Below are 17,150 nucleotides of genomic sequence, written 5' to 3' on the forward strand. Positions count from 1 at the left end.
TATAAGTTCCTTTGTAATAGTGTATTAATATACATCGATTGATCCTGAAATTAACCTGTAATGGTTTATAAATCTAGATTCTGAGTCCTTTAGAAGGTTGCTTTCGAATAAGCTTAGAACGAGCATGTTTGCTTATTTCTCGTCTCTATATTTATATTCGTCTCTATATTGGTTTATATATCTCTAAAGGAAGTGATTTGTATGAAAGTCACATGACTTCGTATTAACGCGCTTATTTTATTCAATGAAGTCGTTCTGATCCTTTTGTGGAAAGCAATTGTTTTGTCAGAACATGAGCGGAAATTGTCGAGAAAGAAGAGAATCCTATTATATGCAGACATGAAAATCAAATTATAACCTTGCATTTGCCGCTAATTCAAAATTCAGTGTTTGGCAGCCGACAGGGAAAATCGATGAGGCAATTCCAAAGGATGAAGTACAATTCACAGTTCAAATTTGTAGCTGAAGTGTGTTTCTTCTATTGCATGAATCGATTTTAGCAGATGTAATATATTTCTAGCACTTAAGGGCTTTCCAACATGAAAGATTTACGGCAATATTGAATTAGATGTTGATGGCGGGTTATCCAATCCTCTTATGACCATTTTCACCTCCAGCGTTGGAGAGTGAAAGTGGATTGTTATGTTGACTTTTGAATCATCAATGGCCCTCGACAAGATAATTACCGGAAGACTAAATACTTCAATTGAAAATTGGATGTCGGGTGAATACAATGAGACTAAACTTAAAGATTTGCTATTACTGCACTGGCGTTGATGGTGTGCTTCAGATCTGTAAGGTCACCGGTGATAGCAGGGCCAAATGATAGTTTGCGATCTGTATTTCGATTATTTTTTGTATATTGACTTAGCAAAGCTTGTCAAAAATGACAATAAATATGCGTTTTTAATGCATAAACGTTTAAGAGTTACTTGAAACAGTTGGAAAAGACCGGCGATAGTATCATACGCCGTGCAACTTGTTGGCCACGGATTAAAAAATATGAAATGATAAAACACGCCCAAATAGATAATAAATTAATTTTGTACAAAGAAACTAACTTGTCATTCACTTTTGTATAGACGCCAGTTAAGAAAAGGTATAAACCAATAAGAACGTTCGAATTATTTAATTTTGTGGTGCGACAAAAACCATCCAGGCAAAGCACAGGTGTTTGAACAAATTTGCTCCAGGTAACAATTGGTTTACCTTAAAGATTTTATTGGGGTTATTTGATCCGACTTAATGGGACGTCATGGGTACTTAAATACAACTTATTAATTGCAAAGATGGATTCACACAGCTCTTAAAAAGATAACAGAGTCTGCGTAGTACCTCAAGCGTAACCACCCGAATCAAAATAGATTTAAATTACTTCTAGTTGACGGTAGAAAATTATATGCTATGATAAGTATTTTAAATTATATAAAAGCGCCGCGTATTTCTGGCGTGTCCAAACGTTTCATGTCATAGCAGTAGGCTTTAATTGACAACCATTATTTGAAGTGTCCCTAGTTTCTAGTCACATTCGAATGACAGTAGATTGGCTAATGCATACACAATGTTGGTTATCTTCCCAACCATCAGTCTGATATTTCTCAATTTTAGTATATTTCATTTAACAATTCTTTCGCACAACCTGTCAACTACTATTTTAATAGTGATCATATCGATGACAAAATAGTTTCTAGTTTGATTGACTTCAGTTATATATTTTCTCCGATTGCATTACGAGTTTTCTCTACGCAAGTACATGCACGGGAATTTTCTGGCTTTAAATTTAATAGGACATGTAATACTTTCTTAATTGTATTGTTTATTGTGTAAGTGTCAGATTTTAGTGCAATCTACGACAAAATTGAATGTACGACTTTATTTAAGTTGGCATTAAAATTGAGCGCCAGTGAAATTCATCCGGCGTCAGACTTGTACCCAGTGGTATGACATTGGACTGAACATGCCTTTTGTTGTACACTGTGAAGTTAATTGGTCTGAACGCTATCTGATTGTTAGATAAATTGGTGTCGAAGGTATGGCGATTGATTAGCTGAGAGATTATTCTCTGTTATATTAGATGGTATCCTTAATTGACAATGAAATGAGAGATTTGCATTACTTCTCATAAAACTCTTGGCAATAAATTAATTTTCCTTTTCTATTGCTTAGAGACTCGTAGACGAACCTTAGAGTTGAACTTTCATCGATTTCTGTAATTACACACGGTCATATAAGGACCAGGTTTCTGTAACTCGGCTAAATATATTAATTTAGCTCACGTAACACAAGAAATGTACTAACTCCTAATAGAGACTTCTATTTTATCTTTAAATATTATAAGTCAAATAAGTATCCGATAAATGTTATTCCAGAGACAATTACTACACTGAGTCGTAGTCGGTGCTTGTGGAATCATTGTGCGTCCCTTATGGCGCGATAAACCCTGTGACTAGTACATTAGTACTGGCAGGACTTTAATCATATCTATTGTAAATTTTCAGTTACATCTAGTAAATAGAGTTCAACTCCTCAGGCAGGGCTGGTCTAAATGATTTTCGTAGTGCATTTTAGCCTTTTAGCACTTATGGGGTTGATGCTCTTAAATGGATGGCTAATTCGACTTCCACAGCATATGGTCGGAACACGGTTATTCCAGAAACACGTATCATAAGCGACGAAAACAATCATACATTTATGATAATCATCAAATAAATATGTTTGTCGATGGATACTTCTCATTGTACGCAAAACTCTCTGCAAACTAGACAATAAAACTGCTGCCTTTAGGTGTATTGCTCATTAATGCAGACGCTTAAGTATATGAATCGTAGCCAGCAACATAAGGGTGGAGCAATGGATTTTCTGATTGGTCTTTCGTATAGCTAGTTTCCTACAGAATGGGAAAAAATCTATCAATCAAGCTGGGTGATAACCGTGGCGTGCTTTAAACATTTTCCCATATCTTTGATTTTCTCCTTCTCTTGATTAGATCAAATATGAGTCAGATCGGACATTAAAGAAGAATCAACGAAGCCAGAAAATATCTTTTGTATGATGACAACTGTGATTTTTATCAAGCTGATCATATAATGATGACGGATAAGTCATCAGTGTAATACAGACAACAGTTAGCTATCGTACCTATCATTAAAGTTTCACAAACCTGTGTTTTCGTATTGAATAATTTACAATCCTCTTTGATTAGTTTCTTGATTTGAGAAGATATAATTTCACTGAGAAAATTGAGTATTTTGAAGCGATTGTTGTAAATCAAAATGGAGAACCGGGCGCGTACAGTTTTATAAACAATTCTGTTTGCTAAAACTTTCTTTGATTAATGTAGATCTATTATAACCGACGGGCTGTTGGTATTCCTATTATATAGACAAAAAATGTTCGTTTCTGTGAAGATCTACCGTTGAATTTAAGTTATTTCTGTTTATTATCTTCTCTAATCACAGAAGGAAAATGGATGATGGTACAAGAAGGAGCTCCCAGTAATAAACCAAATGAGCTACATTTTTATATTAAATATCCATGTCAAAAACGTTTTAATCTGTTCAATCAAAAATCGAAGGAACCTCTGATGATTACAGGAATTGTCACGTACGACAATATGCTATATTTTGCAGTCTCCTAACTTATAGTTTCCATAATCATTTTCCCGTCTGGATATGCTGATATGGGCTGCTTTCTTCCGGTGGTATTACTCGAAATGTTACTATAAATATGTATGGAAATGCAGGTGTTTTGACTGGACGATGATTGACATTGTTGATATACAATCAATATTGTTGAATTAAATAATTGAAACAGTTGTTTTATGTTTTCATTGTAGATAATTGAAAATTACTGTTGAGAAATAGAAAGTTGGTTTCTGTTTAAATTTGAAGAGTCTGTTGATATTTTGTCAGAACTGATGGAAGATTTGAACAAATAATCAAATTTCCATTATTCCCTGATCTCCAATACAATCCTAGTTTCTGTCTACCTAACCATTTATATATTGACATGGTTTTTACATTGAAAAACAACAAATGGTCTATACTTACCTGAAACCAAATATCGGAAGTACATGATAAACAGATTATTATAATATTACATGACCTTTTCCCTCAGCCTTTTCCATATCAAACCGGTTACATCCCTCTACCAAGCAGCGTCTAGGGATGATTGACGGGCCGATATGGAAAAGCCTGCATTAATTTGTATTATCACAGCATGAAGTGTTCATCGACTTTAGACCGTACATTGTCTATTATTCAAAGAAGCGGGGCTCTATTACTGAGTCGATCATGTTCTATTAAAAGCAGTTTTCTTGGCGGCTTGTTTTATCTTGAACGTTCATTGGTCAACTCTGCTGTCAGATATCCACTTCAGAACTTTACAACCACCACGTGGTCTTTGTCTTAAAAATGTATAATAAATAACGATTTAGTTTCAACTGAAATTCTGATCTTGGAAAGTTTAACAAGAATCGCTGAATTTGTTTTGCTTGTCATATAGAGTAAAAAAGGTACTTTGTAATCTAAAAATTATTTGATAGTTTATTCATTTCATTTCTGTTGTCTGTATTTGTTTTTGTGCATCGTGTCATGCATTCTGTTGAGCAAGCCCTTTCTGACTGATTTTCACAGTTTGTACATCAAAGAACTATAGAGCCAGTGTTTTATCCCGTGGTTTCATGGCGACAAAAAATCTAAAAGAATTAAAATTGAAGAAATTATGTTAATCAGATTTATTTCATTATAAAAATCGATGATATAAAACTGGTTTTCATATGTTTTAAGATAATTCAAATATCCGTTTACTCGTATATTAGGATGCTTTCAAACTAAGATCTTTTAGCATGCCCCTATGACGGAAAGCTTCCCAAAAAAAGCGTAAAAGACGTCATAATTACCTTGACTATGAGAGACCAAGATACGTTTTGGTGTCCACTAGTACCTACAGTGCTATTTAATAGATCAAACGAATTGAAAATAGGCCCCGACAATTTAAATAAATGAAAACCTACATACTTGTACTAGTAATTCGTGAAAATACAATACAATATTGTATACTATCTCATGGATGCCAACTGTGTTCCTCTTCTTTCCGACTTGTTCCTTTATTCATATGAGGCAAACTTCATACAAGAGCTTCTCAGTCTACGTCAAGATGAGAGGAAACGAGCAATTGGGATTTTACAAGCAGGAATGTCACAAACTTCAGTTGCAAACCAATTGAATTCCTCCAGAATGACAATTTATAGACTTGTGGTTCGTCTGAGGGACACAGGCACACCATCGAATCGCTCGCATTCCGGACGACCTCGAGCGACAATGTACGTCAGGACAGGCAAATTCGTGTGATGAACCTGCGTAATCGCTGTGTGACTGCAGTAGCTACAGTCAGGCGTATACCCGTAACGCCAACAACAGAATTTCAGACCAAACTGTCCGAAATCGCATGATTAGTATGGCGTCCATTGAAAGGAGCCATACTGAAACGACGTCACAGAGTTTCGAGGCTGCAATGGTGTCTTAATCTTTATAGAGGTTGATTGTTAAAATATTTTTTCATCGTTATCAAATAATGTTTGTATCTAATAAATTATATGACATGAAATTAGTGTACCATTTTACCCCGCTAGCTAGATAGATGATGTCCTCTCACTAAATAATTCAAAGTTCGGTGAATATATATATGTAGATCGTGTATTTCCTATCATGGTTCCTTGATAGAAAGTTTCTGCTTATAAAGAAGCAATTAAACCACGGTTTCCAAGTGGTGAAGTTGAAGATTGTGTTGATCAGTCTTTAGTTTTCTATGTTGTGTTTTTTGTCTTGCCTGAGACGAAAGTTGCAGAATGCGAGACAAATGGGATTACTATACGACGGCGGCGATGGCAGCGTAAACTATTTGTATTAAGCTATATATTTCAGAAGGTAGAAGACCTGAAGGCTTCATATTTTGTATACAGATGCCTTATGTTATGAAATTTCCGTCTGTTTTATGTCTGTTGTCCTTGGCCTATTTTCATGGTTTAGCGACTGCTTGAAAAAATATTTAGTTATTTTGTCATGTAAATTTCTCGCTTCTTATGAGTAATAGGATAACTATTTTGTATATGGGTTTCTTGCAAGTTCCTCAGTTCACTGATCAGTGATCAAGATTGAAGTTAAACGATTAGGTCCGTTTCTCAGATACTATATGCAATAGGTCAACATTATTTGGTGTATGGAATGATTGTAAGGTGCATATTTCTCTCTGGCAGGTATTATCTGTCCTTGTCCTCATTTTCATAGTTCATTGGTCAATGTTAAGTTTCAGTAGTTTGGTCCTCTTCTAAGATACTATAAGCAATTGGTCAACTTTATTTGGTGTATGGAATGGTACATGTATATGTAAGATGTGCATGTCTGTCTGGCAAAGGTTCATCTGACCTTGACCTCATGTTCATGGTTCATTGGTCAATATTAAGTTTTCATGGTTTGGTCTGTGTCTTGTATACTATAAGCAATAGGTCAGCTAAATTTCGTGTATGGAATGATTTTAAGTTGTATATGTCTGTCTGGTTGGTTTATATGACCTTGACCTCATGTTCATGGATCACTGATAATCTTAAGTTTATGTGACACTTGTAGTAAAAATTTGTCTTTAAAACAATCAATATAAAATCAATCATGGTCAGTAAAGCAGGTTAGACATGTCAGCGTGTACACTCTTGTGTATACTGCATGTTGTTTTTCTTGTTGTCTTTCTTCGTTTTCTGCCATGATGTTGTCAGTTTGTTGTCGATTAATGACCCTTTGGTATCTTCCGCCTCTAAAAGATGTAACTGTGCCTAGAAATCTAAACCGCCCTCTAAAGTCGGGCAAAATCTGATTTGATCTCTCCTACAAGTCTATATGGATCACAACTTTTGCGTTTTGTTCCGAAAATTTGTTCATACATAAGGCCTCTGAATGAATAAATGTGACTCTGTGGAAGATTAAAGAGAAAACCAACGGCCTGATTTATGTTAAAACAAATAAATGAAAAACAATCATAACAGTCAGAAATCAAAGAAAATCCCTGTAATACACTAGTAACCAACGACAACCACTGGATTATGTACTGCCTCCTGACTTGGGTTGTGGTGGGATTGAATATGCATATGAGAGAGCAGCCCCTTAACCTGGGACAATGATACAACAATACAACTATACAGCCTGGCAAACTGTAAATATTAGTTACAAAGTGGCTATACCCAGTAGACTGGTGTGTGTATGTTTCGCTGCAATCCAATTTCAGGTTCTGGAAAAAAGAAGAGAAAGATATCAAAGGGATATTCAAGCTCATCAGTCGAAAACAAAATGGCAATGTCATGGCAAAAAAAAAATGGAAAAAAAAAACACAAACAACAGTGTACATAAGGATTTGGCTGTACCAAGTCATGATTATGACAGTTGTTTTCCATTCGTTTGATGTGTTGATTTTTTGGTTTTGCCATTTGAGAAAAGGCTTTTCGTTTTGAATTTTCTTTGAGTTCGGTATTTTCGTTATTTTACTTTATACAAAACGCAACATAGAAAACTAAAGACTGAGCACAATTAACCCCACCAAAAACTGGGGGTGATAACAGGTGCTCCTGTTTATCCAAGTTCTTTTTATCAGAGTTTTAGTCTTATTTTAGTAAGATCTTGTCCTAGGACACAGTGATCTCAAAAATTAGTTTAAATTTTGGTTTTATTCCCTATAAGATTCTAGAAGAGTAATTTGATAACATAGAATTAAGTAAGGTACATGCATTTCGATATAAAGTATTTAATTTATGATGCGGAAACCTAGATGACACACTGACAGACACTCATTGTAACTTTGCATGCATGTATATTTGGGTTCACGTGCACAGTTTACACCTATATGTATTTTTACATACATATGTAAATCAAAATGCATGTGCTAATGAGTACATCTAAACAGGATTTAAAAGTCTTATCTAACCTCGTTCATTACATGCACAAGTTTAAATTTGCCTATGCACGGAAATGCAAATGTGCAATGCGTGCACATGGTTTTAATACTAGGGTGTATTTGCGTTATAAACACATTGGCCCATAAAAGTTTTTTTTCAAGGTTGAATTTTATAATCTAGTCATGGAAGGGGCTTAAACCTGTTGTTCCATTTGGTGCACTACCTCTGTGTCTTGTACCAAGAATTTGTCTATGTTTGTCATACTATATATATATATATATTTATATATAAGTGCCTAAGAATGTAACTTAAACCATGGAAGTAATATTTAAATAGTTCAATATTACTTCCATGCTTAAACACACTAATGAGTGTTATAAAATTAGTTGTTATATTTTATATTATTCACGCAATATTTCGCTAAACAAATTAGCTTCATCAGGCGCGTGCAGCCAACCAGGTAAAAGTTAGAGGCTGTAAAGAAATTTTTGCAGCTCAATGTTAAATGTCTAGAAATATATTTTTGCCGCTTATTGTACATAGCAATTCTTAAATCAAAGCGAAATATTGCGTGAATAATATAAAATATAACAACTAATTTTATAACACTCATTAGGGTGTTAAAGTTACATTCTTAGGCACTTATAAAATTTAATGTAGTAACTGCATCAGTGTATTTACAAACTGATCCACGCCTAGATAGATTGAATGTTGATGTTGCTATTTTTAGACACTATATATATATATATATATATGTTTATATATATAAACAAGTCTAAATTCAAAACAACGTTCAAACCTATGATTGCGTTGGATAAAAACCGCAATTTTTATACGTGTGCATATAAAACAAATTTCTTGGTAGAGGGGTCTAAATACAGCACAAGCAACATTTTCCAAAAGACCAAAAAAGTGAAAAAGTATATTTTAACAAAACGCATTTGACTAACAGGTCGAACAACGGATGTTCTTAAACCCTGCTGACTGTCATTGGCGATTGCCAAATAAATTGATCACCAGATTTAACAAAATAGATCTTATTATAATATTAATTTAATACCAAAGAGAAAACAATTAACTTGCGGAAAGATGGTATTCCACAAACTTAAGGTGCAAAAATTTGTACACCATACCCGGATTTCGACAATTAATGTCTCTTCAGTGATGTTAGGGATCGAAACGGTATTTGGAAGGCCATATAATTTACCTCAATTTAGGATAGACTCTTGAATTTTAAAGAGTCGAAATAGGATGAACGGATCATATAAATCCTAAGGAAAATATAATACAAGCCCAAACGAAAAAATATAAACAAGTCTAAATTGATAACAACGTTCAAACCTATGATTGCGTTGGATAAAAACCGCAATTTTTTATACGTGTGCATGTAAAACAAATTTATTGGTAGAGGGGTCTAAATACAGCACAAACAACATTGTCCAAAAGACCAAAAGAGTGAAAAAGTATATTTTAACAAAACGCATTCGACTATATAAGTCTAAATTGAAAACAACGTTCAAACCTATGATTGCGTTGGATAAAAACCGCAATTTTTATACGTGTGCATGTCAAACAAATTTCTTGGTAGAGGGGTCTAAATACAAAACAAACAACATTTTCCAAAAGACCAAAAAGTGAAAAAGTATTTTTTAACAAAACGCATTTGACTAACAGGTCGAACAACTGATGTTCTTAAACCCTGTTGACTGCCATGGCGATTGCCAAATAAACGTATCACAAGATGTAACAAAATGGATAAGATAATATATATATATATATATATATATATAGAAGTCTATAAAAAGGACCAACCAGCAAATTTACTATGTACCGGATCGTCTAGAATAGACGATATACTGTGCAGATAAGGAAAAAATTATATAAGTCTAGAGATTTGCACAACGGTACTTATATAAGATGGTATTATACGAAGATGTTGTTATTAAATCGTGTTGACAAATATTTCGGCTTAACAAATAGCCTTCTTCAGTGTCAATTATTTTAACAACACTGCGAAGAACATCTGAAAACTCTTACTGGCGAATTTAACACCCTTTTTAATAGCTGCAAAAAAGATCTCACATCTGACAATTGTGATGCTGTCAATGCTCGCCTTAAAGACATAACAACCATACAATCTCAAAATTTGAGTGAAAGGCAGAAAAGAAAATTTCGTAGGGATGGCATCGAACATATCAATCCTTCTTTACCATCTGAAAAACAACTTCACTTTTGATATATATATATATAAGGCCCAAAATCACCGGGATGACAAAATATGGAATGATTTAAAACAGAAACCCGACGTCCTGATTTATGCTAAACAGAGAGGGAGAGAGATACAAACTGGTGTGTGGTTACGGCGAGTTGAATATATCCGGTGTCATCTGTGACACCGATACTACATAACAACCACCCTAGCCATGATGGTGTCCATAAATCTTTCAAAGGAATGCAATCAACTTCAGCACTTTGAACACTTGATACAATACCTTCCCTGTAAGCAGTAACCCTCGATCAAGTACAGCATGATATAGAAAATTAACGCAATCCAGCCCTGGGATATTGTAACAAATGAAAACAACACGTTATAAATTTCATCTGGAAGATATATATATACTTCACATGCAGGCTCTGCTGGAATGTTGCTACACAGATATGGAAAGTTTTCAAGGGAAAATCCAAATCATCTCCAGATCTTTTGTCGTTAAGGTTAGTCTCAACCGACCATCATGTCAATTTCTAGATGTACGTCAAGATATGAGGCAAAATTTACTGTATTTGTGGTAATCTTTATCCGTTCATTGGGATAGATACAATCGACATAGTCACCCAAATTTGTTCAGTGAAAAGGCCTTCATATAGCGGAAAGGGATTTTTATGTTAAAGGAAAGAGCTATTTTCTTTTCAATTTTTTTGATAAGCTTCTGTATGAATGAATTCTGTCTTATGAAAATAAAGGAACAAGACGGCAAACAGAAGGGCACAGTTGGTTACAAATATATATAAAAGAAAATACAAGATGAATGTGCCTATGTCACTCATATGTCCCCGCTTGTAAATATGCAAGTCAATGGTCTAATTCAAACTTATTGACGTTTTGTTTTCTTTGTAACTTAATGAAGGAGCATAACACAGAATAACACAATAACAATGATCTGTGTTTTGATAAACATTGTGTATAAGTTTCATAACATTTTTGAGGCAAAGTAAAGTTAGGGAGCGGAAACGGCAAATTCGCCAATTTTTCCGTTTATAAAGGGTCATAACTCAAGAACGTTGATGGTGATACCATCCAAATTCGAACTTGATTTGTGTTTGGTGGTAATGAGCATTGTGTATAAGTTTCACAACATGTGGTAGTGGCAAAGTAAAGTTAGAGTGCGTAAACTGCAAATTCAGCAATTTTTCCATTTATAAAGGAACATAACTCGAAGCGGTGTAGGTGACGTCAACGAAATTCGAAATTGGAGACTACAATCTCGAATAAAACAGACACCGCGTCGGCTTATACGATTCTTAGGGTTAACCATTACTACAGAAGGGATGTTCCCTCACATTCCTATTTTTTCAACTCAGAATTTCCCTTCGAACACCCTTTACATTTGACCTGACCTATAATTTACCCGCCAAATATCTTGTTCATTTCTATGTTTTATCTATAAGATAACCAAAACGTAAAATAAGGTTGCTATCAAAGTGAAACCGTTGTAAACTGTCCAAACTAAATTCAGCAAAACATCACAATACTATGGGGCAATAAAAAAGAACGTACATCGAAGAAACACAACATCGTGACCAAAAGAAAAAGACAAACAGACAAAATTTCACAAACACGCACTATACTAAAAACTAAGATTGAGCTACACGAACTCTAGCAAAACACCTGGATGAACTCATATCATCATGCCATGTGTTGCTCATGGCATGTATAAATATGCAGTGATAATTCTCATTCGCTGACAGATGGTACAGTGGAAGACAAGAGGACGGGGTTGGGGCTAAGACAAGTTGAACATATCCGCGTGGTCATCTGTGACACAAATAATCTATAACGATCAACGATAAAACTTTTAATATTTGGTTCCAAAGCTTTGCTGTTATCAGCAATCATCTATCAATGAAATAATGATATGAAACATGCACAAGCCCTAGCATGTCTTATCAACTGAGAGATACATATATATACCCCATGTGGAGGTGCGCTGCATGAAATGCTGTTATATGTAGAAATGAAAAGTTCACAATCAGAAGTTGAAAACCTCTTTTTTTCTCGTAAAAGTTTAGTCCTCGACTGGTCTTCAATCTTTAGATGTGGGTCAATATGTGAAGCAGAATTAACTGTATCTGTGGTCTCCTTTATATCAAGTTCAATGGGAAAGATGCGATCAACATATAGTCACCAAACTGCGAATCATTAAGTGAAAGGATATCATTTGAATAACGGAACGTGAAGCTAAAAGATATAATTCTAGCTTCTTTTCTTCTTTGTGCAAAGCCTCTCGATGAAGTCTGCCATCATGCTTGCAAAATATATCTTTATATATCTTCTTGATATCTGTACACATATATCTGTGTTTGTCTTTTTTTGTTGCTATTTGTCTCTTTGCGTAGCTGTCATATTGACACATGTTAATATCCAAATTTATATTTTATTCACAAATACTTAAACATAATTGAGTCAATTTGGGGCTTAATGATCCTACCCATGAAAAAATAAACAAAATATCAAGTGATAATTTGACTCGACTTTCGGGTAATGGTATATTCGCAATTTCTGTTAATTATTTTAAATAGTTGGTGACTCCAACTGCCATATATGACACAATACACACATATATCTGACGAGTTTATAGAAAGATGGCGATAGCACAAGGGTGCGATCGAGATCTAGTATCTAAAATCCACAACAAAATATACCAATTTCTAAACTGGCTGCCACGTTGGAATCTATACTGAAGCTGGTTTCATAGGTGCAACAAATAAAAAAATGAATCAACAGTTATCTGTATGGGACCATGTTTCGCTTACAGATATGTACAAAGGAAACGTGGGTATACCTCAATAATAGCAACCAAACAAACAAAAATAAAAAGGCGTCAGAAATCAGCATCTACTACAAGTGTCCGTACCATGCATGCATATGACAAGATCTTAATCGCATGGAGTCTAAACATTTAATAGAAACTGATAGATCTACCTGCAACGCTAAATTGTTTTAAGGACAAAAACACATTAAGGTATAATACTATAGAGACAACTTGGCCACTACTTGCCACTATATATACATCATGTACTGTGTTAGACCTCTATAGATAAAGCCGACGAGGAAAGGCATTACTCGACTGACGAAAGCTATATTTTGAAAGCCGAGTGGTATAGTGCGCTGGGGGAAAGGGGGAGGGGGGGGGTGATTGTGTCACTTTCAAAATAATGAATGGAAGGAATGATTCGCTGGAATAGCTTCGTGATATATGATAAGGTCGAGAAATCAAGATGAAATATATGACACTGTTGGTGATTAAATCACAAGTATCTGAAACTAAGGATTTGTATAGTATTACTATACAAATCCTTGCTGAAACTAATCAGATGTCGATTTTTTTCTTATATGCGATCGAAACTGCAGTCGTAAATGCATCAGATAATTGTCAAATATATTTATCTCTCTAGAAATAGCGTAAGCATGATAGCTGTAGGTAAATTTTATTTGGCAAAAAATACTTGATAAATGTCTCCCCCTCTCCGATAGGTTATCGGATGGAGAACGTCTGTCGTAAAGTTTTCACGTATATTTGTATTGTAGACGTACAACAATGTAAGAGTGAATCGGATTCGTTACTTCCTCTCCAACCGGTACTGGAACCTACATTTTCCCATCTCACTCCAACATCGCATTGCAGCCGCTTTATTCCCTCCTCTTACTACAGCTGGTTTATAAAAATCATTTTTCGTTTCTTCACGGAGTAGCCTGGGATCCTGGCCAACTGCTTGACAGTAGATCGACGAAGTATTAGATTGGGTCAGGATGCCAGGCTATTCACGGAGGTGATAAAGTGGTATCTGTTCTCTAATGGTTTAATCAAAGATGCCGAGTGCAATATTCCGAATGGATAACGCGTGAAATTGCACAAGACAAATTAAATCAATGTGTGTTTTCATACAAAATTAGAGAAAACGTATACATCGAAATGATTACCAATAAGTAATAATATATTATATTAAGCACACAAATAGTGATTTTTGAATTAATTCGAATAAACTGTGAATAAAATGACACTTGTCATCCGCCATTGAATTTCAATCACATCATCACATACAGTCACGTCTCAGTCATTACAGCTGAACGGACGTGCTTGGTCAGCTCCAGACCTCTTTATACCCGCTAACTACGATGTTGGTTTACTGATAGATGGCTTAACGACGTACTACTGTTGATGACAGAAACCAATTCAACGCTGTACATGCAGTCTGCATTTCGTCTTGATACACTCCAAAACCCATTGTGGATGGGGGAGTGTTATGCCGTCAGACGTCCGAGGGCCTGTATCCGTGGTGTTGGATAATGGACCGCCATTTCACTGTCTCACGACTTTGGTCCTGAAAATGCTTCCTGTCATCATTATTACTACGTCCTAGACTCATCGACCAGTACTTCATCACCGTGGTTGGTGGGCTGCACAGCTGACCGACCTGGCCCTGAGAACAGCCGTTGTGAAGAAGACTACTTCAAACCAAAATAGTAAACAAACATGCAGAAACAACATACCAAAACCAAAATGGCCGACTTCTTTCCGACCAACTTGACGACAAGAAAATATTCCAATGCTCACCAAACGCCTTCTGGCACCGAGCCGACCGTGCAAGGGCTTAACAGCCAGTCAAGGTCGTTAAAAACCACCAAGTATACAGTCTACTATTGAATTTAGTAGACACCGGGTCTTTCAGAATCTACAACGAGCTCGTTCAGGACGGTTCACTATCGTCATTCAAGACTTGTATATATATATACTCTTAATTCAGTAGAATGGTTAAAAGTACATACAAGGAGGAACAATAAAAATAAGTACAATGTACAGAAAAAACTTTTTACTATATAACTTAGGTGCTACCGGTGACCAAAAACATAAGTACAAGTGAAAAAGTACAATAGAAATTATCGTATCAAAGAATAATCGTGGTTACTGAATGCAAGCTCAAGGTAATAACCTGCTGACAAAGAAATAATGCCGTCCGGTACTCAAATAGCGGTCGCTGTACTTTTGAGTAGATTCCATTTTAGCGACGTCACGAACGGCGATCGTGTGCAATTTGTGAACAGAATCCATCAAAGAACGTAAAATTAAACAAAGATTTTAGTCGAATATGACAAACTGATAATAAGCGAATGATATTAAACCTCTCCCCTTCAATTACCCCACCCCCTTGGTACTTATAAATATCCTATACCACCAAAAAGAAAATGTAAAATACAAGACAGACAGTATCTTATTAGATAATAGAATTTTCAGGGGAAATAAAAAAATAATCCTTTTCAGAATAGAGATATTTTTTTTATCATATGGGTCAGAAAAATAAATGTCAGCGTGCATATCTGTTTATAAAAAAGTAATTTTAGATTTTAATTTTATGTAACTCATTGATCTGCAGCTAAAGACTGTACTTGAGATACAACACTAACATGGGAGATAATCTAATAGAGAGAATATTAAGTAAGCTTCATAAACATTGTAAATGCTACAGTTTTACTATATCTAAATTGCATTCTTGTATCATCCATCATATAGGACCATGTAGCAAGTCTGGTTTTTTATATGAACACTAAAAACGGTATTGTGGTTGATTTCTTCTGTTATCCTGTACTGTGTGTTTGTTTTAATTTAATTTTTTCCACAAACTAATTAAAAACTTCTTAAACTGTAATTTGTGTTTTTATCAAAAGTTGGATTTTGTACATGGAACAAGGGGGTGGGGGATCGCATGTGCTGGTGTAAGTTGTTTCCTACACTGAACAAAGTAAATTACTATGGTGGTCAGACTTACTTGTTGTGTATATGCAACATACAATTTTTAAATGTTCACAATCTTCAGTTCACATCATGATTGTTTGCACACACAATAGTTTCTGCTCTGCCACTATTCTTATTAAAAAAAGTTTGGCCTTGCCAGATGCCTAGTAGAACCAACAAGAAGTTGTCCCGTCACAATTTTTACCGGTCCATCCATCAAATATATGTTGTGCCGTCTATAAGAACGAAAGTATAATTTATGCCATGGCATTGTCAGTTTGTTTTCGACTTATGAGTTTGAATATCTCTTTGGTATTTTTAGCCTCTCTTTTATAAACCATATTTTTGACGATTTTTGTCAATCCATCGGGGGAAAAGTGTAACTCATCTGCGCTTGATTTGTATGGTAGATATTTATTTTTTTTTCCTTTTTTAAATGTAAGCATAAGTAATGTTGTTTTCTTGCAACAATCTTTTGTTAGACAGCGATCCACGACAACATTATTTTTTGTCCTTTGCTTACTTATTTTTTTATTATCATTATTTGTTTTGTTTATATTTCATTTCATCAATAGAAACATGTATGCAAGGATTTGTATAGTGAGACCAGAGACATATATATATATATAATATATATATATATGTGTGTGTGTGTGTGTGTGAGACTAAAAATATTTGATGTATGGCACCAAGTTTATAAGCATATCAAATCTAACATTCAATTTTTTCAGGTTCCATTAATTTAACATAATTATTTACACACATGTTTTGTTTTGGATTAGTAATTTTCTTCATTAGGTAACAAACAAATACAAATATTAGGCTGATAAATATATGAAATATCGCTAAACTGAATTAATGTAAATCGTCACGTGGTGAGTGCCGCCCACTGTTGAAAACTCTTTTTTAACATTTATTGTTCTTGCGATGGATTGAAATGATTCCTTTTGCCACATTATATTAATTAGTATTTTTGACAATTGAACGTTGTTTAGTTTCAACTATCGAGGTGATATATACTTGAAATATTCGGTTCGGTTTTTATAAATTTGAAGCACGTGGGTTTACTTATTTGATTGACAAAATAATTTCTGGTAGGGTAATTAATTATTCACATTCACTCATTACATATGCACACTTGAGGCGGGATAAAGATAAAAATGAACATCGATTGGATAGTCAAAGTGTGAAAACTTTAATAA

The sequence above is a fragment of the Mytilus californianus genome, unplaced genomic scaffold (assembly GCF_021869535.1).
Source record: "Mytilus californianus isolate M0D057914Y unplaced genomic scaffold, xbMytCali1.0.p SCAF_3, whole genome shotgun sequence".
NCBI classification, from domain to species: domain Eukaryota; kingdom Metazoa; phylum Mollusca; class Bivalvia; order Mytilida; family Mytilidae; genus Mytilus; species Mytilus californianus.